Source organism: Equus caballus, chromosome 2, assembly GCF_041296265.1.
Source record: "Equus caballus isolate H_3958 breed thoroughbred chromosome 2, TB-T2T, whole genome shotgun sequence".
NCBI classification, from domain to species: Eukaryota; Metazoa; Chordata; class Mammalia; order Perissodactyla; family Equidae; genus Equus; species Equus caballus.
In genome coordinates, this window is record NC_091685.1 from 8,196,850 (window position 1) to 8,221,078 (window position 24,229).

Genomic DNA, 24,229 nt, shown 5'->3' on the forward strand with positions numbered 1-24,229 from the left:
CTTGGATATATCTGAATTTTCTCATAATGTAGGGATGGCTCCTCTATCACTCTTTTCTTTCATTTTCCCCAACAATTCTTAAATTAAAAATTTTTCTCTGACATAAACTTGTTTTAATAAAAGTTAATTATTTTTAGTTTCCTAACTGAATGCTCTTTCCCTGTCTTTGTCTCCTCTTTCCACTTCGTATCTTCCTCTCTACCCCTTCCTTCCTCCCACCATTCCTGTTTATGTTTCTCTTACCAAACTATGAGCTTCTTAAGCCTGGAATAGAATAGGCGCTTAATAAATATAATGAATAAGTGAATAATAAGTCTTGAATTTTCTAAATAATATTAGTCAAGTTTAAGATTCATGGCTGTTTTACCCATTCATGGAGAGAGATTTTTCTTAAGAAAAACAAGATAATAATAAAGGCAAAATTCTGAAGAGTAGTTAACTTAGTGGGAAAAGGACGGTGATTAGGAAGTAGCACTTGGAAGGCTTCAAAGATACTGATAATGATATACTCTTATAGTCAGGTGGTAAGTGTAGTAGTATCAGTATTCATTTGGAAACTGGCTGTTCATCTTTATTCAAAATAGGGAGAAGTGAAATATAACTGACTATTATTAGGACCACCTGTAATTTAAGTAGGAAGATCTCTGAACTTGGGGTAAATCCCAAAATGAAATTCACTCGTGGCCGAGTGGTTAAGTTCGCGCGCTCCGCTTCGGCAGCCCAGGGTTTCTCCTGTTTGGATCCTAGGCGCGGACATGACACTGCTCATCAAGCCTTGCTGAGGCAGCATCCCACATGGCACAAGTAGAAGGACCCACAACTAAAAATATACAACTATGTACCAGGGGGCTTTGGGGAGAAAAAGGAAAAATAAAATCTTAAAAAAAAATGCAGTAGGAGATATTTCAAAACTTGGCTTCGATGACATTGGTAGGAAGCTCTCAGCATAACTAAGCATTACTAAGGGCTTATAAGGTCTATAAAGAATGGCGTAGAGGCTATTCCTTAGTTCTTGTTCTAGGAAACCAGGGAGAATTAAACTCTGTGGTAGTTAGTATCTGTTGCTGCTTCTGGGTTTGTTTCCAGGGGTATATTACCATATAACAAACATGGTTGGTTAGTAAATGGAGTCCTTTCAAATATTCTATTCTCCTCCTTCCTTTAAATCCTCTGTTAGACCTAGAGTCCTGTATTTATTGCAATTTCTATTAAATGTCTAAATGTTCCAACATATTTTTTGTTATAAAACCAGAATTTTTGCTAGTGTATGCACAGTGATTTAATTCATGCATATACTAAAGATGCACTGTTTAATTCCTTTGTAAGGCATTTGTTACCCCCAGTTATACTAGACATAGTTATAGGTGATGGAGCTACAAAAATAAACAAGACGCTGTTTATATCTTTGAGGAGGAAATATACACTTGTCCCTCGGTATCCACAGGGATTGGTTCCAGGACTCCCCTCAGATAGCAAAATCTTTGGATGCCCAAGTCCTTTAGTTGGCCATCCGTATCTGAGGGTTCCTGCATGTAAACATTGTACACGATCAGCAGTTGGTTGAATCTGCGGATGCAGAATCTGAGGGTATGGAGGGCTGACTGTATAAGCAAATGATTAGGGTATACAGTCACATGATGCATAAGGATGTTTCAGTCAATGATGGACTACATATACCACAGTGGTCCCATAAGATTAGTACTGTATAGCCTAGATGTGTAGTAGACTCTACCATCTAGGTTTGTGTAAGTACACTCTGGTGTTCGCACAAAGCGAAATTGCCTTATGACGCATTTCTTAGAACATATTCCTGTCCTTAAGCAATACATGACTGTAGTGTGCTAATGGGTATATATATTGCAGGAACTTTGAGATATACACACACACACACACACACAAGTCTAAGAAAATACAAGTAAGTAATTCTTTCATGGGTTAGAGGCTAGGGGTGGTTAGAGAAGGGAAGGCTTTACAAAATAAGCTGTCTTGAGTAGTAGAAAAGACGTCAAGGAGCTTTAAAGAGGAAATAACTTGAGCAAAAGGTGGGGGTAATTTGAAAATGCGTTAGATATGAGCCAATATTATTTGGCCATGCACTTGGGATAAAAAGATGACTAAGACATAGTTCCCACATTTCAGGATGTTGGCCTCTAGTAAGGGAGGCAGAAGAGAGATTTGTAAAGAAATAATTATAATATAGTCTGATAAATGCCCAGGTTTCTTTGGAGAGTAGTAGGGAGAAAGACCTAGATTACTAGAAGTAACCACTAGAGTTTAGTTTAGTTGGATAACTGAGGTGGCTGGAACTCTCTTGTCACATATTTTGTCTGATTTTTAAATTTGCTTCAGACAGGAGAGTAAATCCATTCACTGTTACTCTATCTTTGAGATTCCTTAAAAATTTTTTTTTGTTGAATAATAATATAAAATATTTACATGGTTACAAAGTGAAATCTATAAATCAAAGTATATTCAAAGCAGCCTAGCTCCTTTTCTTTTCCCTTCTGCCCATTCTCTCCCTTTTTTTAACATTTAAAAAATTATTCTTTATTTTGTCATTGTAAAAAAAAATAGAGGTGAATATGTTTATATTTTCATATTATAAATCTTAAATGATAGCATAGTATATAAACTTTCCTACAACTTTTTTTTCCACTCAAGGATGTATTCTGGAGGTCTCTTCACTGTAATATATAGAACAATTACTCATTCCTGTTTATAATTATGTAGTACTGATAGAGTATTTTTTAAAATGTAAATCTCAGATGTAGTATTTCACTCCAAACTACTGCTGTTGCTGAGCAGCAAACTACCCTATAACTCAGTGGCTTAAAAACAACAATTATTTACTCTCATTCAGGCATTTGCTTTGAGTTGACTGATGTAGGCTCTTTGTCTGGGTGGCCCTTCTTCAAGTTATAGGTCTAGTTGGACTTGGCTCCTGAGCAGGTTGGGCTCAGATACGTTCCATGCATATTCATGCTAAGATCCTCTTAAGGGACTGCAGATAACCCAATGATTATCTGGGTTCACATCTGTGATGATGACACAGATGTAAGAGAGCAAGCTGAGACTCATGATAGCTCTAAAGTCCTAGGCTCAAAATTTTCATAATGCTACATCCAAGCATATTCCATTTACAGAATCAAGTCATAGATACAAGCCTCTTAGTGTAGTTAGCTTCTTGGTGTAGTCTTTCCTGGCCAACCTATCAAAAATTTCAGTCCCTTCCCAATGTTTCATATCCCCCTTACCTGCTTTAATTCTCCGTATATCACTATCTTAAATATATGTGTGTATTTAAACTATTTATCTTGTTTATTGTCTGTATCCGCCTTTATAATGCATGTGTAATGAGAGCAAGGTTTTCTATATTTTCATTCACTGTATCCCCAGCACCTAGAAAAGTGCCTAGAACATAGTCAATGCTCAGTAAGTATTTGTTGAATGAATAAATGAAGGCATGAAGTGAAATAGGATTCGAGAGACTTATTGCTCATTAGTTTTTTCCCCCAATACCCTTTTTTTGTTGTTGTTGAGGTATACTTTTATAAAATAAAATGCACATATCTTAAGAATACAGATTGATAAATTTCAACATAAGAATACTCTTGAGACCATACCTCCAATTAAGATAGAGAAAACTCCTATCACCCTAAAAAGTTCCCTCATGTCCCTTTCCTGTCAGTTCTACCACCTCCACAAGCAATTGCTGTTCTCATTTCTGTTGCCACAGATTAGTTTTTCCTATTTTTGAATGTCATGTATATGAATCATATAGCATATACTCTTTTGTATTTCCTGTTTGCACTCAACATGTTTTTAGGTTTATCCATGTTGATGCATGAATCAGAAATTCACTTCTTTTTACTACTGAGTAGTATTCTCTTGTACAGATATATCACAGTTCATTTATCTATTCATTTTTTGATGGATATTTGGGTTGTTGGTTGCTTTTTGCTATTATGGATAAAGGTGATAGTAACATTTTTGTACAAATTTTTTTGTGGACATTTCATTTTATGAGAATTTTTATTTCTCTTGTATAAATACTTAAGAGTGGAATTGCTGGATCGTAAGGTAATGTTTTAACTATTTAAGAAAGTGCCCAACAGTTATTCAAAGAGTTTATCATTTTAGAATTCCTCAAACAATATATAAAACTTACCAGTTGAGTTTTTTTAATTTAATTTTTTTGAAAGTTAGTTTATGTGTTTTTACTAAGAGGCATTATGATAGGGAGAAAGAGTGAGGATGCTGGAATTAGTCCAAGGTTGGAAAAATGTTTTAAATATTAAAGCAGTCTTGTTCTTTGAGAAACAGGCTCCAAACTAGGGGGAATATACATGCATACGTATGTGTATATGTGTATGCATATGTTATATGTGTATGTGTGTATACACATGCATATATATATGTATATGCTTCAATATCTAAGGACAGAACTGTAGAATTTCTTCCTCTATGCAATATTTAACTATTTTATGAAGATTAGAATTGGTATTTAGACTGCTTGTTCAATATGGTGATGTAGGAGGCTCCTGAATCACCTCCTCCCATGGATACATCCAGTCTACAGCTACGTACAGTACACTTCCCTCTGAAAGAAATCCAGAAACTAACTGAGCAACTCCTACACATTGGATGAACAAGATAATATCCACTTTGAAAGGGTTAGGAAAGGCTGAGACACAATATTGCCATAAAACCCACCCCAGAAACACACAACTGGGAGGGAACCAACAGCTCCCAGCTTCTCCCTGACATGTGAAGGGTTTGGATCCCACATCTGATGCCCCAACTTTTAAGACTTCCACCTAAGAGTTGGGCCCCCAAATCATCTAGCTTTTGAAAGGCAATGGGACTTATGTCCATAGACCCACAAGGCTATAGTGAACTCAGAAACAGTTCTTAAAGGGCTCAGGTGGACTCACTGTGGCTCAGCCCCCAGGGCCCAGCACGTAGGCAGCAGACTGAAATGCTGCCAGCCTCTCTGTGAAACAGGCCTGTTTGCTTATCTTAAAAACTTTGGTCTGAGGGCAGGCTTCTAATTTGAAACCCATCTAGGGGCTGACTGGAATAGTCTCCAGAGACCATTGAGGCCAGCAGGCACCATCTTCCCACTCTCTGCCTTGCTTCAGGTCACCAGTCTTGCAGAAAGTAACTCATGCATACATCTGGCACTCTGATTGTTGTGGCTGCTGACAAGGGGATACCTCTTGATTGCCTGGCTCTGGTGACCAGCATGGCTTACATTCGTGAGTCCCACAGGACTGTAACAAACAGAAACAATTCTTAACCAGCTATCTTCCAGGGCACTGTGCAGAGGCAGCAGACAGAAACGCCTAGACTTTCTGTCAGAGAGGCCTATTTGCTTATCTCAATGCCTGTGGCCTGAGGGGGAGGCTTTTGTTTTAACATACATCAAGGGGCTGACTGCAATACTTCCCAGAGAATGGGGAGGCCAGCAGTTGCCATCTTGATGCTCACCCTCTGCCCTGCTTAAGATCACTGGTGGCTCATGTCTTGTGAGCTTTTGTATATATCTGGCACCTTGGCTTTTGTGGTTGCTACCCAGAGGACACATATACTGATAGCCTGGCTCTGGTAGTCAGCAGGGCTTACTTAATGTTCATGGGTTCAACCGGATGGTAGCAAACAAAGAAACAGTTGTTAACTTGCTGTGACCCCCAGAGCTCAGCGCAGCAGGAGCAGACAGATGAACCCATCTCCCAGTCTTCCCTTGAAAGAAGTATATTTGCATACTTTAATACCTGCTGCCCCAGGATCCAGTTTCCAGTGAGCCTGCATGTAAGTCTGACTGAGATCCTCCTCTTTTGGACACTCGCAGGTCTTGGCACACCCTTAACTACTGGGAGCCTCAACTACTACTAAACAAAGAAGGCTTCTTTGATAATTACAAAGGTTTGGGAGACAACCAAGAGCTGGGGCAGGGTTAAATGATGAGGTTCATCTCATTTGCAAGACTACTACTGCAAGACTGAGAGGAGTGGCTGCTTTATCTAATGCACAGAAACCAAAACAGAGGGTCAAGGAAACTGAAGAAACCGGAGTATATTTCAAATGAAAGAACGTGATAAAACCTCAGGAAAAGATCTTAAAAAAATAGAGACAAGTGATTTACCTGAAAAAGAGTTCAAAATAATGGTCGTAAAGATGCTCGCTGAAGTCAGAAGAATGCATGAACAAAGTGAGGATTTCAACAAAGAGTCAGAAAATAGAGGAAAGTACCAAAGAGAAATCAAAGAGCTGACGAATACAATAACTGAAATGATAAATTCAATAGAGGGGTTCAGAAGCGGACCAGGTGAAGTAGAAGAAAGGAGCAGTGGACTTGAAGACAGAGCAGTGGATTCATTCAGTCAGAGAGCAAAAAGAACAAAGAATGAAAAAGAGTGAAGATACCTTAAGGAACTTATGGGACAATATCACATGGACCAATATTCACATTATAGGGGTCCCAGAAGGAGAAGAGAGAAAGGGGCAGACATCTTATTTGAAGAAATAATGCCTGAAAACTTCCTTAACCTGGGGAACGAAACAGACATTCAGATCTGGGAATCCCAGAGAGTTCCAGATAAGATAATCTAAAGACATCTAATCTAATTACATTGTCAGAGTTAAAGACAAGGAGAGAATCTGAAAAGCAGCAAAACAACTTCTTGCGTACAAGAGAGTCCCCATAGGACTGTAAGCAGATTTTTCAGCAGACACTGCAGGCCAGAAGGGAGTGGCTAAATATATTCATAGTACTGAAAGAAAACAAATTGCCAACCAGGAATACTCTACCTGACACAGTTGTCTTTCAGAATTGAAGGAAAGATAAAGAGTTTTCCAGACAACAAAAGCTGAAGGAGTTCATCACTGATAGATAGGCTCTAAAAAATGTGGAAAGAACTTCTTTAAGCTGAAACAATAGAGTGCTAGTTAGTAATAGGAAAACATATGAATGTATAAATCTCACTGGTAAAGGTAAGTATATAGTTAAATTCAGGATGATCTGATGTTGTAATGGTGGTGGGTTGGTCAGTTATAAATTTAGTATGAAGATTAAAAGACAAAAATAGTAAAAATAACTATAACTACAGTAGTTTGTTAATGCATACACATGATAAAAAGATGTAAATTGTGACATCAGAAACATAAAATGTGTGTATGTGGGGAAGAGTGAAAATATAGAGCTTTAGAATACATTCAAACTTAAGTCGTTAGCAACTTAAAATAGACTGTTACAAATATGAGACGTTTTATGTACGCCTGATGGTAACCAGAAAACAAAAACCTATGGTGGATACACAAAAGATAAAGAGAAAGGAATGTAAGGATACCACTACAGAAAATCATCAAATCACAAAGGAAGAGAACAAGAGAAGAAGAAAGGAACAAAGGAACTACAAAACAGCCAGAAGACACTTAACAAATTGGCAGTAAGTCCATACCTATGAATAATTATTTTAAATGCAAGTGGACCAAATTCTCCAATCAAAAGATGTAGAGTGGCTGGATGAATACGAAAACAAGACCCAACTATATACTGCCTATAAGAGACTCACTTAAGCTTTAAGGAAGACACACAGACTGAAAGTGAAGGGATGGAAAAAGATATTCCATGCAAATGGAAACCAGAAGAAAGCTAGATTAGCTATACACAAAGTCATTATATAATGATAAAGGTGTCAATCCAGCAATAGGATGTAACATTTGTAAATATTTCTGTGCCCAACATAGGAACACCTAAATATATAAAGCAAATATTAACATAGCTAAAGGGAGAAATAAATAGCAATACAATAATGGTAGGAGACGTTAATACCCCACTTTATCATTGGACAGATTATTCAGACGGTAAACCAATTAGGAAATATTGGCCTTAAACAACATGTTAGACTAGATGGACTTAACAGACATATACAGAATATTCCATCTGAAAGCAACAGAGTATACATCTTTCTCAAGTAGACATGGAATATTCTTCAGGATAGATCACTTGGTTACAAATGTGTAGTAATTTTTTTCCTTCTGACACATTCATCAGAGTAGTAGGAAAAACCAAAAAGAGCTCCATTGAAAAGTGGCACTTTTATCTCCTAATTCTAAATCGGTAGGTAAAGACTAACTTTGTAAGTTCCTCACCTTGTCAGATTCTTCCCACAACACGTGGCAAATATGATAGCTTCATTGCTCTGTGACTGACAAATAATAAGATTCTTTTGATTATTGTTTTAATATAATTACAAACTCATCCAACAAAAACAACAGAGAAACAATATGTGAAAAAGACAAAGAATAGCCAAAGTATGATTACACTTGTATAGCCTTTTAGTTCAGTCTTTGTGGCAAAACCAAAGTAACAGGGGCAGCCTCGTGGCTGAGTGGTTAAGTTTGCATGCTCTGCTTCACTAGCCCAGGGTTTCGCCACGTTGGATCCTGGGCATGGACATGGCACTGCTCATCAAACCATGCTGAGGTGGCATCTCACGTAGCACAGCCAGAAGAACCTACAACTAGGATATATAACTATGTTTTGGAGGGGCTTTGGGGAGAAGAAAAAGGAAAAACAAAAATTATTGGCAACGGGGTCAGCGCCATGGCCAAGAGGTTAAGTTTGTGTGTTCTGCTTTGGCGGCCTGGGATTTCGCTGTTTTGGATCCTGGCCACAGACATGGCACCGCTCATCAGGCCGCCTTGAGCTGTGGTGTCCCATACGCCACAACTAGAAGGACCCACAACTAAAATACACAACCGTGTACTGGGGAGATTTGGGGAGAAAAAGCAGGAAAAAAAACCCCAAGAAGATGGGCAACAGTTGTTAGCTCAGGTGCCAATCTTTAAAAAAAATTAAACATATTGGCAACAGATGTTAGCTCAGGTGCCAATCTTTAAAAAAAGAACCCAAACACCAAACTAACTCTCTAGATGCTCCCTCTCTTTGGTTTCATAGGCCTTAAGATGTGGCCAACTTTCTTCTCTGAGTAGTTGCTATAAGTATAATCTCATCTCGTAAGATTTTCCTCAGAAGTAGGACAGTGTCCTCAGTTACCTTATATATTATCCATGTCTTTTTATAGCCCAGGGGCTGTTACCAGCAGTCCAGTCTGAAGCCTCTTTAGGCTAGAGTACTCATGTTCATTGGGTAGACTTTAGGAGGGGGATTCCAGTATGGTGGCAGAAGACATAACTATCTACAGAGATGGTCATTCAATATACATGAAAATTGCGTTTCCTTGCCATGCCAAAGAGTGAATTCAGACTATCCCCATGCTTTTTTTCAGGTCCACCATCTTTTTCCTCCTTTCTTTTTCATTCTTTAGCTGTACCACACCTGCAGATTAATGAAGATCTCTATCTCTTGAGTAGCTTAATAATACTCAAACAAGATAATCTCAGTTGACAATTTAAAGGAGAAAGACAACTGGTTGGGAAAACTTAATTCAGGAAAATAGCATCTGAAACCACCATTATATACATAGAAGCAAATTTATAATGTCGTATATACTGTCAAGTAGTGACATGTATATTCTAAATGCTATAGAAGCTAAGAAGAGAGTTACATAATGATGGAATGATAACCTTGGAAGATTTTTAAATAGAAGAGATGAAGTGGCCAAAGCAGAACGTACAAAGATGAGTCTGACATCGGTAGGTGGAGTGGACCCAAAGAGGAAAAATACGAAACACACAGAGAGCAATGACACTATCATAATAATTCAGGGGTTCTAAACAAGTGTAGTGACATGTGGAGTGGAAAGGAGTGACTTAAATACAACACTAGGAAAGAGTGAACAAAATTAGGTGACTGAATGGGAATGGGAGTAGAAGTTACTTAAGAAGTCATTCAAAGATGATTAAAGTTTATATCTGAATGATTGGGAGAATATTTCCATTACTGTAAACAAAAAAGCCTTTGAAGGGTCTTTCTCCTTACAATATTCCTCAGGGTTCTGGCAATAGGAAGATTAATGGCTCCCTAAAGGTGTTCACATCCTAATCTCAAGAACTTTTGAATATGTTTCCTTATATGACAAAAATTACTTTGAAGATGATTAAGTTAAGGATAGTTAGATGGAGAGATTATGCTGTGTTATCAGGATGGGCCCAATGTAATCACAAGGGTCCTAATAAGAGTTTGGCAAGAGGGTCAAATTTAGAGAGAAGGTGATTTGACAATAAAAGCAGAGAGAGAAAAAGGGTATGCAATGCAAGGCTGGGAGCCAAAGATTGAGGATAGCCTCCAGAAGCTGGAAGCTTCTAGAAGCAAGTAAACATTTTCTTCAAGAGTCTCCATAGGTAAAACATCACCATTGACACCCATTTTAAGACATCTGGCCTCCTTTATGTTGCTGTAAACTGGTCAGTTTTGTGGTAATTTGTTACGGTAGCAGTAGGAAACTAATACAGTACTATTCTCAGTCTTTTACTTGCTCTCCCTGGGTAATAAATATCATCCATACCAGTGGCTTCAGTCAGACCAATACACTAATGACTACCAGAAATATAGTTCCAGACCCACATTTCTAACTCATGGACAGCACATTCTGAAAATCCTACAGATGCCTCAAAAGTATTGGATTCAATTTGTATAAAGTTTAGCTAAAATTTTTCTCTCAAATCTGACCTGTGCACCATTGCCATGATCCTTGTTTTTTTCCCTAATATTTTTTTTATTATGATAAAGAACACATAATGTAAAATTAACTATCTTAACCATTTTAAAATGTACAGTTCAGTGGTGTCTCAAGTACATTCATATTGCTGTGCAAACATCACCACCATTTGCATAACTTTTTGTCATGTACAAGTGAAACTCTGTCCATTAAACAATAACTCCCCCATTACCTTAGTGCCTGGTAACCACCATTTTACTTTGTCTCTTTGATTTTGGCTACTCAAATGACATCATGTAAGTGGAATTTTTGTGTCTTTTTTCACTTAGCATAATGTTCTCAGTATTCATTCATATTATCTTTTCTGTGTTTAGATGATTTTTGTATTGAAACATTTAAATTCCTCTGTCATTTCCTTTATGTATATTCTTTAGATATTTTCTTTGTGGTTATCAAAGGGATTATATTTAACATCCTAAAGTTATAACACACTAATTTGAATTTATGTCAGGTTAACTTCAACACCATTCAAAATTTTGCTCCTTTAACAGCTCTAACCTGCTTGTTTCAGGTGTTGATATCCTAAAATTAATCTTTATGTATTGTCCCAAAACCTAAACTAATAATGTTTTTAATTGTTAATCTCTTAAATTATGTAGAAAACTAAGTAATGTAAGAGCTGCAAACCAAAGTTACAGTAGTTCTAGGTTTTGCACAAATATAGTCATGTGCTGCATAATGGTTTGGTCAGTGACAGACTGCATATGTGATTGTGCTCCCATAACATGAGCACCATATAGCCTAGGTGTATAGTATTCTATACCATCTAGGTTTTTATGAGTATGCCCTATGATGTTTGTACAGTGACAAAATTGCCTAACAATGCATTTCTCAGAATATATCCCCATCGTTAAGTGACACATGACTCTAATGATTTTTTAAAAAATATATTAGTTTTTGAAATCATGTAGAAAACAAAAAGTGGAGTTACACACCATTGTTACAATAATAGTAGCCTTTATAATTGCCAACATCTTTGTTTCATCATATATTTTTGAGTTACTGTCTGGTGTTCTTTCATTTCAATCTGCAGGACATCTTAGCACTTCTTAAAAGGGCAAGTCTAATGGAAAACTCTTAGTAATGTCTTAATTTCTTCTTTAAGTTTTGAAGGACGTTTTGGTACATAAAGGATTCTTTGTTGGCTGTTTTGTTCTTTCAGAACTTTGACTATACCGGCCCACTGCCTCTGCCCTCCAAAGGTTCTGATAAAAAATCTGCTGATAATCTTGTTGAGGAATGTATGTGACAAGTTGCTTCTCTCTTCATGCTTTCAAGATTCTATCTTTGTCTTTAGACAGTTTGGCTATGTGTCTCTGTGTAAATCTCTTTGAGTTCATCCTATGTGGAGTTCATTGAGCTTTCTGGATGTTTATATACATGTGTTTCATCAAATTTGGGAACTTTTTGGCCATTATTTCTTCAAATAATTTTTCTCCTCCCCCCTCTCTTTCTCTTGTCCTTCTGGGATTTTCACAATGCTTATATTAGTCTTCTTCTGGTGTCCCACAGGTCGTTTAGGCTCTATTCACTTTTCTTCCATCTGTTTTCTTCCTGTTCCTCATACTTGATAATTTCCATTGTTCTATCTTCAAGTTTTCTGATTCTTTCTTTTGCTTACTCAAATATGCCTTTGAATTCATCTAGTAAATTTTTTAGTTATTATACTTTTTTGTCTAGATTTTTTTGTGCTTTATTTTTAGCTTTATTCTCTTTATTGATATTTCTACTTTGTTCTTATGTTATCTTTTTGACTTTTTCCGTATTTTCTTTTAGTTCTTTGAGCATCTTTAAGATAGTTGTTTTAAAGTCTTTGTCTAGTAGATTTAACATCTTGTCTTTCTCAGGTGTGGTTTCTGTTGGTTCATTTTTTTCCTTTTGAATGGACCCTACTTTCTTGTTTCTTTCTATGCCCTGTGACTTTTTGTTGAAAATTGGGTGTTTGAATCTAATAATGTGGTAACTCTTGAAATGATTCCCTTCCCTTCCCTAGGGTTTGCTGTTTTGTTTGTTCATTGTTTTTGTTTCTTTGATTTTTAAATTGTTGTAGGCTGTCTCTGTTCCAGAGATTGGGCTAAGGTTTATACTTAAGATCTTCTCTGGGGCCTGCCCGGTGGTGCAGCAGTTAAGTGCGCATGTTCTGCCTTGGCGGCCCAGGCTTTGCCGGTTTGGATCCTGGGTGTGTACATGGCACTGCTTGGCACGCCATGCTGTGGTAGGTGTCCCATGTATAAAGTAGAGGAAGATGGGCACAGATGTTAGCTCAGGGCCAGGCTTCCTCAGCAAAATGAGGAGGATTAGCAGTAGTTAGCTCAGGGCTAATCTTCCTCAAAAAAAAAAAAAAAGAGAAAAAGAAAAAAGATCTTCTTGGGTCTCTTCTGAACCTTCACTTTTCCTTGGTTAAGCCCAGTGACATCCTTAATTCTGTATTTGTGTTTGCTTTTGAATTTCCTTGTTCTTAAATATCTGGTTCCCAAAAGAGGAAAGAGAGAAAAATGAAGAGGAGCAAGGAAAAAGGCGATGAGCCCTTTAAATATCCTGGAAGTCACTTTAGCTGGAGGGCTAAATGCAGAAATGGCTGCTCACCTCTGTGCCTCTGTGGTCAAAAGTGATAATCAGTGATTACTGTAGCACAGATTCCCTGATATTTGGAGGAGAGCATCCTTACTGCCCACCATGGCTCCCACAAGCTATGTCAACATGCTCCTTGAACACTTGCCTGGCTGCTTGCATTGGAGTGTGGGGGTAGGGCACAGGTAGCTGCTACTGCGCTAAGAACTGAAATTAATGGAAATTAAATGCAATTTACAGGCCACTACTTGCCCTGGATGTTGCAAGCCTTTGAATAGACTCCAGAGCTCCAAGATAATTACAGACAGATTCTGCCAGTACACCTGTGGTCTAGGTATGGAGACCAGGTCTGGGTGCTTCATTTTCTGCTGTCTTCCCAGAATCCTTTTTTCGAAAGCAATTTACTTTTGAATATTAACCTTGTATTCTGTAATCTAAATCTCTAATCACTTAGTAGTTCCAGAAGTTTTCTGTTATTGTTGTTGATTCTTTGTGATTTTTTAATATAAATAATCTTGACATCTGTTAACAATGACAGTTTTATTTTTTCCTTTCCAGTTTGTCTATCTTTTATTTCCTTTTCTTGTCTGATTACATTAGCTACAACTTCCAGTGTCATGTTGAATAGGTGTGGTGAGAAGGAACATTCTTGTCTAATTCTTGATATTAGAGGAAAAGCATCTAGTTTTTCACTCTTAAGTGTTAGGCTAGTTGTGGTTTTTTTTTGTATAGCTGTTGTTTATCAAGTTGTAGAAGTTTTTCTCTATTCCTAGTTTCCTGTGAGTTTTTATCATGAGTAGATGTTGGATGTTATTAAATCTAGTGTTTTTTCTTATTTTTTTGGTGAGAATTCATGGACATTTAGTTTGAAATCTGACAGACTTCATTGTTTTGCTTTTTAGTTTATTTACTGAAAGTCTTTTTCAAGTGAAATTTTTCAAGATTTTAAGATGAGAAGAAATTTTCTCCTCAGCTTTTCGTTATGAAAATTGTCAAACATACAGAAAAGTTGAAATAGCACAGTGAATACTTGTATACCTTCTACCTAAAGATTCAATAATTAATGTCTTAGTGTATTTGCTTTGTTTCTCTCTCTAAACAGTCATGGGTTGCTTAACAATGGGGATATGGTCCGAGAAATGCATCGTTAGGCAATTCCATCATTGTGTGAATGTCATAGGGTGTACTTACATAAACTTAGATGTCATAGCCTACTACACACCTAGGCTATCTGATAGTAAACTTATGGGACCACTGTCATATATACAGTCCATCGTTGACTGAAACATTGTTATGCAGTGCATGACTGTATACATATGTTGCTTTAACTTGTAGACATCATTATACTTCATTGTTAAATACTTCTGCCTGCAACTCCTAAGAATGGGGATAATTTTCTGTAAACACAATACCATACTTACATATAAGAAAATTAATAATTCTGTAATTTTGTCCAAAATCCTGTCAACACTGAAATTTTCCCAATTATGCCAAGAATTTTTAAAATCATGGTCCAATTGCAGTTCATATATTGCATGTGATAGTTGTGTCTCTAGTATCTTAGTTTGGAAGAGTTCCCTTAACTCTTTTCTTGGGGTATTGGGTGGGAGTGACATTGACTTGTTGAAAAGTCAAGATAGTCTTGTAGAATGTTGCACATTCTGGATTTATACATTTGTTGCTTCATGATGTCATTTGACTTGTTCCTCTATCTCCTGTAGGTCTAGAGGCTTAATTAGACTTAAATGGAACATTCTGGCAGAAGTATTTGATGGGTGATGTGATATTGTAAACTGCATATTTTATCACATCAGAAAGCTTATAGCAATATGTTGTCTCACTGTTTGTGATGTTTAGGTCGATCATTTGGTTCGGGTGATGCGTGTTTGGCAAATTAGCAAGTAATCTGGGGGTGATACTTTTGTTGTTGTTAATTGCCATCAAGTCCTCTCTGCCTTCTGGTGACACTATGAATGAGTGATGTCCACAATACCCTGTCCTCAACAGCCCTACTCAGCTTCTGTCGACTCATGCTTGTGGTTTCCTTTATGGAGTCAGTCCATCTCATACTTGGTTTTCCTCTTTTCCTGCTGCCTTCTACTTTTCCCAGCATTATCTTTTCCAAAGAATCCTGCCTTCTCATGATGTGCCCAAAGAAGGACAGCCTCTGTTTTATGATTTTTGCCTCCAGCCATAGTTCAGGTTTAATTTTGTCTAGGACCCACTTGTTTGTCTTTCTGGCAGTCCAGTGTATCTGTAGAGCTCTCCTCCAACACCATATTTCAAATAAATCAGTTTTTTTCCTGTCAACCTTCTTCACTCTCCAGCTTTCTCACCCATATGTAGTAATTGGGAATACAAGGGTGTGGATCATCTTAGCATTTTAGAAACATTCTGATCCCCAGCAACCTTTTGCATAATGGTTTTAGCCTCCATTCATGATCTTTCCCTGAATTAGGTATTACATTGGGAATGGCAAAATAGTAGTTTCCTCATTCAGGTATTTCTTCTATTCAATATGTTACAATCAAGTATAGCCATTTTTATTTTTGATATTCAAATTGCCCTATGCAGTGATTAGTTGGCCCAATATTTTATACACTATGAAGGTATTTGAATTGCCTTAACAAGGTAAATAAGGTTTTCCAGGGGTAGCTAACGATGCTCTTCTAATTGTCAAATCTAGTGGGCATTTGTGAGTCCTGATGATAAATCTCTTAATTGCATTTCAAAGTCGATGCATTAATCTAGTATTTTAGTACTTTTTTTAATGCAAGAATCCAATCTTCCATTTTAGACCTTTTTTTACATTATAAATTTGCCATTCTTGTTTTGTTGGCCAAATATTGTTTTCCAGTATATTCTTTCTGGGATTAATTTAGGACTTAGGCTTAATTAATATAGGACATGATTTCTTTTAAAAATATATGGGTTAATATGCATATATTTATTTATTTTTGTCCATTAATCATTGCTCAATATAATGACTTGCACATTTTAGATACTTACTGTTTCTTACCCATTATTACCTTTAATGGCTCTGGGAACTATGCCTTTTGTGGGAAGTCATCATTTAAATACACTTAAAATCATAGATGGTCTCCAAATACATCAACTGAATATCAAAAACCTTACCAATTTCAGTGTTTATAGCTTAAAAAGTTATGCTTTGTTTGTATATGTTTTCGATGTATATCTTCTCATAAATGTTCTTTTTCTGTAGCCATGAAAGAGTTGCTCAGTTCAGAAATGAAATTCCTTACAGGTATTGAATATGTTCCTCTGTGGTAGATGAAATTATTTAGATATTCTAGAAACTACTCATATAAGTGGGAAAGATGATAACAGTGATGAGCTTGTTTCTTATCTTGTGGAGAGCAACCCCAGCTCTGGAAAAGTACAGTAGGTGTGGCCAAGAATTTTTTGGAGTGTTGCTTTCAATTTATTGATATGTTTTAGTAAATATTTACTCAAAACTTGTGTTCTGTTTGGCATTGTGTGGGAATGGAAGGAAGAGAAGATAGGCAGATTTTTGGAATAATTAACTCAGGCATTACCATTAAAACTTAAGTTGGGACGGTATTTAAGCTCTCAGGCTTCCAAGATGATTTTACCAGCTGGAGAAGTTTGGAAGCAGTCTTCCAAATAGAGTAAACAGCATGTGCACAAGAACAAAACTGTTCTTGTAGTTGGTTGTATGACAGGATCACCTTTGGAACTTTTTAACATGCAGATTCTTGGGTCCTCCATAAATTATCTGAAAATGCATCTCTGGGAATGGGGCCTAGGAATTTTCATTTTTCTCTCATTTTTAAGTTTTACCAAATGAAGCTTGTAGGTTCTCCAGAGCAGTGGTTCTCACGCTGGTTTCACATTAGGATCACCTGGGGACCTTTTTAAACAATATGAATGCTTGAATCCCACTTGGATTAATTGTGTCAGAATCTCTGAGTGTGTGGGCTAGTGGCAATGATATTTTAAAAAAGATATCCAGATAATTCTCTTAGGTAGCCAGGATTGAGAATCTCTGGTCCAGAAGGTGATTCCAAAGCTGAAAAAGCAATAAATGTAATTTCCCTTATTGAGATTGCAGAGCCAAGTAGTGTGCTAGAATTTCATTTATTCCCCATCTAAGATGGTAATTCCATAACTGGATGGTTCATTTGAGATTTATCACAGTTTACAAGTCAAATTTATCCTTTTTCTTCCTTGCCACATTGGTTGCTCTTAAATTATGCCACATTTTAGCTTGCCTCACATATTAATCAGTTTGCACTGCCATAACAAAATACCACAGACTAGGTGTCTTAAACACAGAAATTTATTTTCTCACAGTTCTGGAGGCTGCACGTCCAAGATAAAGGTTTGGCTAGTTTGGTCTGGTGAGAGCTCTCTTCTTGGCTTGTAGATGAAAGTGGAGGCAGCCTTGCTTCCTGGACCCGTGGCATCCCTGAAGATGTCTAAATCACCTTTGGGGTCATTCTTCCCTTTTGTTGAAGGATATTGAATTTTCGTAGCAGAATAGCTCTATGGTTAGTCCTGTAAATTCCCAGCAATCTGATAACCTTCTTTCTTTCTGTCCTGTTTTTTTTTTCTGTCCTCTTTAGTCTCAGCTGGCAATGTTTCTGCTAGTATAATCACATTCCTTTTCAGGCTTCTGCTGAGGTGGCTGATTAAATTTGTGGTTCACACCCATACTAATCTCTTTATCAAATGCTTGTTCAGCCACACCTTCAGTGTTCTTTTAGAGCAAGCTTTCTCATTTTTTGCAATATGGATAGGCTGAGAATATTCCAAATCTTCAAGTTCTGGTTCCTTTTTGTTTAACAATTTCTTCTTCAATTCATCTCTCTCATCTCACATTTTATTGTAAGCATTAAGGAGGACCCAACCTGTGCACCCTCAGTACTCTCCTTAGAAATCTCCTCTGCTGAATATCGTTTCATTGTTCATAAGTTCTATCTTCCACAAAATACTAGAACACAATTCAGCCAAGTTCTTTGCTACTTTATAATAAGGATCACCTTTCCTTTAGTTTCTAATAACCTATTCCTAAGTTCTGAGACTTCACCAGAATGGCCTTCAATATCCATATTTCTACCAACACACTGTTCATAATTATTTATGTATTCTCAGATAAGGTGGAGGCTTTCTTCCCATCTCTTGTTTTTCCTTTCTGAGCTCTCACCAGAATCATCTTTAACAGCCATATTTCTACCAACAGCCCCTTCATAGCAATCTAGTTTTCTCATAGCACACACCTCAAAACTCTTCAGCATCCATCCATCACCCAGTTCCAAAGCCGCTTCCACATTTTTAGGTATTTATTAGAGCAGAACCCCACTTCTTGTTAGCAAATATATAGTAGTTAGCTAGGGCTGCCATAACAAATACCAGGGACTGGGGGGCTTAAACAGCAGAAATGTGTTTTCTCGCAGTTATGGAGACTGGAAGTCTAAGGTTAATGTTCCTCTGGTTTGGTTTCTCCTGAGGATGCTCTTCCTGGCTTGCAGATAGCTGCTATCTTGCTATTTGCTCTCATGGCTTTTCCTTGGCGTGTGTTTGGAGATAGAGCCAGTGAACTCTCTAGTGTCCCCTCTTATAAGGACACTAATCCTATGGTATCAGGGCCTCCTCCCTTATGACCTCATTTAATCTTAATTACTTCCTTACTTCAAATATAGCCATAATAGGGGTTAGGGCTTTAACATACAGATTTTGGGGAGTATATAAACATTCAGCCTAAATCTCATATTTTGGGACATGGCATTCTTACACAATCCTTTCCTGTTTTTTTTTTTTTTTTCTGACAGAAAAGCAATCTGCTTTATTATCCATGACTTGACTATCAGCCAGCTCCTTGGTTGATCTCTTCCTTGCTAGACATCCATTTCTTTCTTCTTCATGAAAGCATTCTTCTAAGAGGCCACTGGATGGAAATCAGTAGCATCCTTTGTTGTTAGCATGCTAGAAAGGAGTGTGTTTATCAGAAGTTATCTCTTGGCCAAAATTGAAGTTTTAACCCAGACTGTCTTGTGTTTACTTTTATATGAATAATAGAGAAGATAAAGTGGTGTGTTCTTCTCTCTTGTGTCAGGGCCCATGTTCTTTTTGTTGTTGGCATAGTGTTTTTAGAAATTTGAATTTCTTAGGCAGATTCCTCCATAGTCCATTTCACATCTTATCAAGTTACGAAACCTGTCTACCTCAGGCATTTAAGGAAGTGGTTCTCAAACTTTAGCATGAATCAGAATCATCTGTCGTCTTGTTAAAACACAGGTTGCTGGGCCCTAGCCCCAGAGTTTGTTATTCAGGGGTTTGGAGTCAGGCCTGAGAAATTAGATTTTAAACAAGTTCTCAGGTGATGTCTTCTTAGGCTCCTCTTGATGTGATAGTTTCTCAGACATTCCTTGTGTTTGATGACTTTCAGCAATTTTCAAGAGAATTGTCAGGTATTTTGTAGGATGTCCTTCAGCTGGGATTTGTCTGATGTTTTTGTCATCATTAGACTTGGGTTATGTTTTTTGGGGAGGAAGACCACAGAGGTAAATTACCGTTTTTGTTATAACGTATCATAACATGACTTAGCATTGCTGATACTGACCTTGATCACCTGGCTGAGATAGTGTTTATTAATTTTCTTCACTGTAAAGTTACTGTTTCCCCTGCATATTCTTTGGAAGGAAGTCACTGTGCATTCCACACTGAGGGAGTGAGGAGTTATACTCCACCTTAATGAAGACTGAGTACATAAATTATTTGGAATTCTCCTGGGAGATTTGTCTCTTCTTATTTACTTATTTGTGTGTGTGTGTGTATGTATATGTGTGTGTGTATATATATATGTCAGTCTGGACTCATGGATAGTTCTTTTATACTTTGGATTATAATTCAGTACTACTTTATTTATTTTGTTGCTCAAATTTTACAGCTTTGACTATGGGGAGCTGTGTCAGTTAGCTATTGAATCCCTTTGACATATTCCTACCATTGTGTGTTTGTGTGTTTTGTATTTGAGCACTTACTTACTTTCTGGCATTGCAAGTTGTTGCAGGCTCATGTTGTATATTGCCTGGCCCAATCTTAGAATTAGCCGTTTCTCCAAGGAATTCTGGTTCCTTTTATTGGAGAATGGTATTAGAAACCAAGATCTGGGTGCTAGGTGTTCTTGATTTTGACCTGCTTTTACTTCCCCAAACATACCATGATTTCATGCATTACATCTTTGGCCATGATATTTTCTCTGTACAGAATGGTCTCCACCTTTTTTATCTGCCTGGTAAACTCCATTTTATTTTTCAGTAGTCTGCTCAAGTACTACTTTTGCTGGAATGCATTCCTTAATTCTCTCTAAGTCATTTACTCTCTCTCTTTAATCTTTTTGTACATTTTGCATAGTGTTATAGCACATACCCTGCAGTAGTACTGTTTTTTACATATTTGCCCTCCTAGGCATTGAGCTTCTTCAGGGCAGTGTTTGGGGCATTCTTATTTGTTTAAAAAAATGCACAAAACAAAACAAAAACACTTGTCTTTCAGAGGAAAAGAGATGGTGGTGGTAGTAATTAAAGGGGAATTTGGATGAATGGTTTTATCAAAACTAGAGTCTGAAAGATTGCATACTACTACTGTGCTTAACTTGTTTTACTTTTAATGTAATTATTACTCAATGGAGGGCATTTGAAAAGGAAGATCATTTTGTATCAGAGTTTGGTACAAAACAAAAATAATAAATAGACCTGTAGGCACTTTAAGCAAGAAGGTATTTAATACAGGGAAACCTTTGGCTTGGTAAGAGAAGAAAGGTTTTTGCTCTCAGGAAATAAGTGATTATAGGAATAGCTTGAAACTACTGCCTATGTTCTCAGCTATTTGCAGTTCTGAAGTCAGTGATTTGTAAGAGCTCACTTGGAGGGCATGGCAAACTTCATGTCTTCAGTCTGATCAAGGTTTTCTTTTGCTGTAAGGCAGGATTATTTTATTTTGTTTCTTTGGTCCTTATCTGGGATTAACTGAATCTGCTGGATTTTTCAAATACATGACAACTCATGTGACTGTCTTTCTCTCATGTCCTATTTTTATCATTTTCTTTTAAAGCTATGTTTAATGCTGAGGATGGGTGCCGTTGCTAAAGATGTTGGATGAGTGGGAGATGTGTACTAAATATATAGAAATATATGTATGTGTCAGTGTGTATTTATGAGTTTGAAGGAAATTCTGTTTATTTTCAGGGAAAATCGTATTTAGTGTTCACTTTGACATCTTGTTAAACTTTTGCTTTTTAATCACTTCTAACAGATGTAAAAAGTTGTTTATATTCCTAGTACTTGCGTTCTTGGCAAATAGTGCTTATTAAATATTGGTTTGATTTTTTTTTTTTACCTCCTAGTTGTATTTGCAACACTGATGGAAAATCAGGGAGTTGAGGGTCTAGTTTCACATTTTGAATTTCTTTAAAGAATCTCGACCACATTTTAATGGCATTTCCTTGTAAACTAAAATTTTGAGTCTGGAATTTTAATTTTGTGTGGTCTCATTGATAGCTCAGTCTTGTTCAATATTTGTTTAACTACGTGACTACTGTATTAGTTTCCTATTGCTGCTGTAAAAAATTATCACAAATTTAGTGGCTTGAAACAACAGAAATGTTTTCTCTCACAGTTCCAGATACTGCAAGTCCAAAATTATGATGTCAGCAGGGCCCACTTGCTATGGAGGCATTAAGGGACAATCCCTACCTTGCCTCTTCCAACTTCTGGTAGCTGTCAGCATTTCTTGGGTTGTGGACACATAGCTCTAATCTCTGCCTTGGTATTCATATCATCTTTTCCTCTCTCTGTGTGTTTATCTCAAAACTCCCTCTGCCTCTTATAAGAATCACATTTAGGTCCACCCTCCTCCCCCGATGATTCAAGATAAGCCTCTCCTGTCAACACCCTTAATTTAATCACATATTTTGCCTTATAAGGTAATATTCATAGATACTAGGCCATTTTTTTCAGTTCACCATACCTACAGTTAAGTCAGCATTCTTTAGCACAGTGCTACAGTGTGCATCCGAAAGCTTGCATGTGGTGATGGTGCTTGTGCTTGAGAGTTGGGCCCTCACTGCTTTGTAAATAGTACCTGTGGTACTTGCAGGCTGCTCCAGGTCTGGAAGGGCTTGAAATAGCTGTCACCACTTACTTTTTGTCTGCTTTCAAGGCTGAGTTGGTGACTTTGTTACCCTGGCCTTGATGACCCCAGTAGCCACTGTTTGCCTGTGTCATGCATAGCAAAGTGACTAAGGGGCAGATATTCTGAGAATTTTCCAACCACATGGGCTTGCCTGAGATCATCTGGGTGATGGCCAAGTCCCTGGACTTCAGGGCATTGGGTTGTCGTCAAGCTTCTTGCCTGAACTGCAGTTATTCTTCTCCTACAACTCAACAAACTTGCAGGTGATATGGGTGTGGAATTCTGGTACTAGTGAGTAGCAGTTTGTGATGTGACTGGAGTGGTTGAGAAGGATTACCTGAGAGACAAAGCTACCCATTTCTGAGGGCAGGTCGTTTTTGCTGCATATTGTCCTGCCTGATGTCCTTCATGTTGATGCCCATACTCTAGTTGGGCAGGGGCTTGTGGTACATCTCTACAAACTTGACCTCCATAGTGATATTGCAGGGGGCAAAGGTCACCACCATGCTGGGCTTGAGGAAGCCTGATTCCACCCAGCCCACAGGCATGGTGCTGATGTTCCCGATCTTGTAGACAATATACAAGGGTTTGTTGGTAGGGCAGACAGCAGGAATGATGGAGTCCAGCACAGCTAGAAGTATCATGCCTGCCAAATTCTCTTCCTTTCTTAGTAATCTTCCAGTCTTTGAACCAGTGCATCTTGCTGCTAGTAGCCAGCATGTTGTCCCTATGTCAGCCTGAGGTGGTCATGAAGGGCACAGCCTCAGAGTTGTAGTCAATCTTCTTGATAATAGGCTTTCACCTCCTTGATGATCTCCTCAAAGCAATCTTTTGAAGAAGATAATTAAAACCATAATTTAAAAATACATAATTTAAAAATACATAATTTAAAATACATTAAGATGAGAGAAAAATAATATAGGGAGAGAGCCTGTTTCAATATCTTAAACAGAGTAGGCTATTTCAATGTATGTGTTGTGTTAGGAATCTGTCTATAGCCGGTTGCTAAGGAAACTTTTGACCTCTGTTTGACATTCTTTCTTTAAAAGAAAAATGAACCCCTGAGATTAAGTAGAATACACCTTAGTAATGTTTAAAATCTCTCCTTACCACTTGCCTTTTTTCTTTTTTAAAAAATTGACTTTGATTTTTCAAAATCTTAGTGCTGTATAAAATTTGAAGTTTTTCCTCATTTTATTTCTGGTGTTCCTGAGCTTATGGCTTTGGATGCACTACTGTAGTTCTTCTTGGTCACTTAGGCATCAACCCTAGTTTTTGCCTCTTAACAATGTTTTTGGTTTAATCTCAGTTTTGTCCTAAGGAGACTGTGAGTGAAATGGGGAATGGTTCTGTCCATCTTTAAAATTCTCAAGGGATTATCTCATGTAATAACATGTGGCCACACAGTTGAATTTACACAAAATTATAAAACTGTTTATCCTTGTCTTTGTATGCTTTAACTTTCCCTTTGTGCCTCTTCTCCCAATCCTTCTCCTTTTTTTCCTTTTTGCTCCTTTTTTCTGTTCCCTCTCCAAGCCATTATGTTTATAGGTTACATTTATGGTGCTTTCTGGCTTGCATTTCTTACTCACCACATCTCACTGCCATCTCTTTCTCCCATCCACTGATTCTGAGATGTTTGGTACTGTTTTCCAGGGTTTCCCTGTCGGATTAAACTCTAGTTGTTCACTGTAGTAGCTGGTTTAATAGCACCCATTTATAGGCTGCCTTCCTTTCCCTCTATAATAAGTCTTCATTTCTCTACCAGAGATTCCTGTACCTCTGAAGTAAACTAC

General features: G+C 37.4%; 1 protein-coding gene across 7 annotated transcripts in view; it reads left to right on the forward strand.

Annotated features, from left to right (window-relative positions):
* The window catches only part of FAF1 (Fas associated factor 1), a 472,901-nt gene that overhangs the window by 32,870 nt on the left and 415,802 nt on the right, over positions 1 to 24,229 (forward strand). Inside the window, exon 1 of one of the 7 annotated variants that reach the window (XM_070260009.1) lies at positions 13,502 to 13,590. The exons of the other annotated variants lie outside the window; for them this stretch is intronic. The gene's annotated coding sequence lies outside the window, so the exon portion shown is untranslated. Of the gene's footprint in view, positions 1 to 13,501; positions 13,591 to 24,229 lie in introns of those variants that run through there. 7 annotated transcript variants of the gene reach the window in all.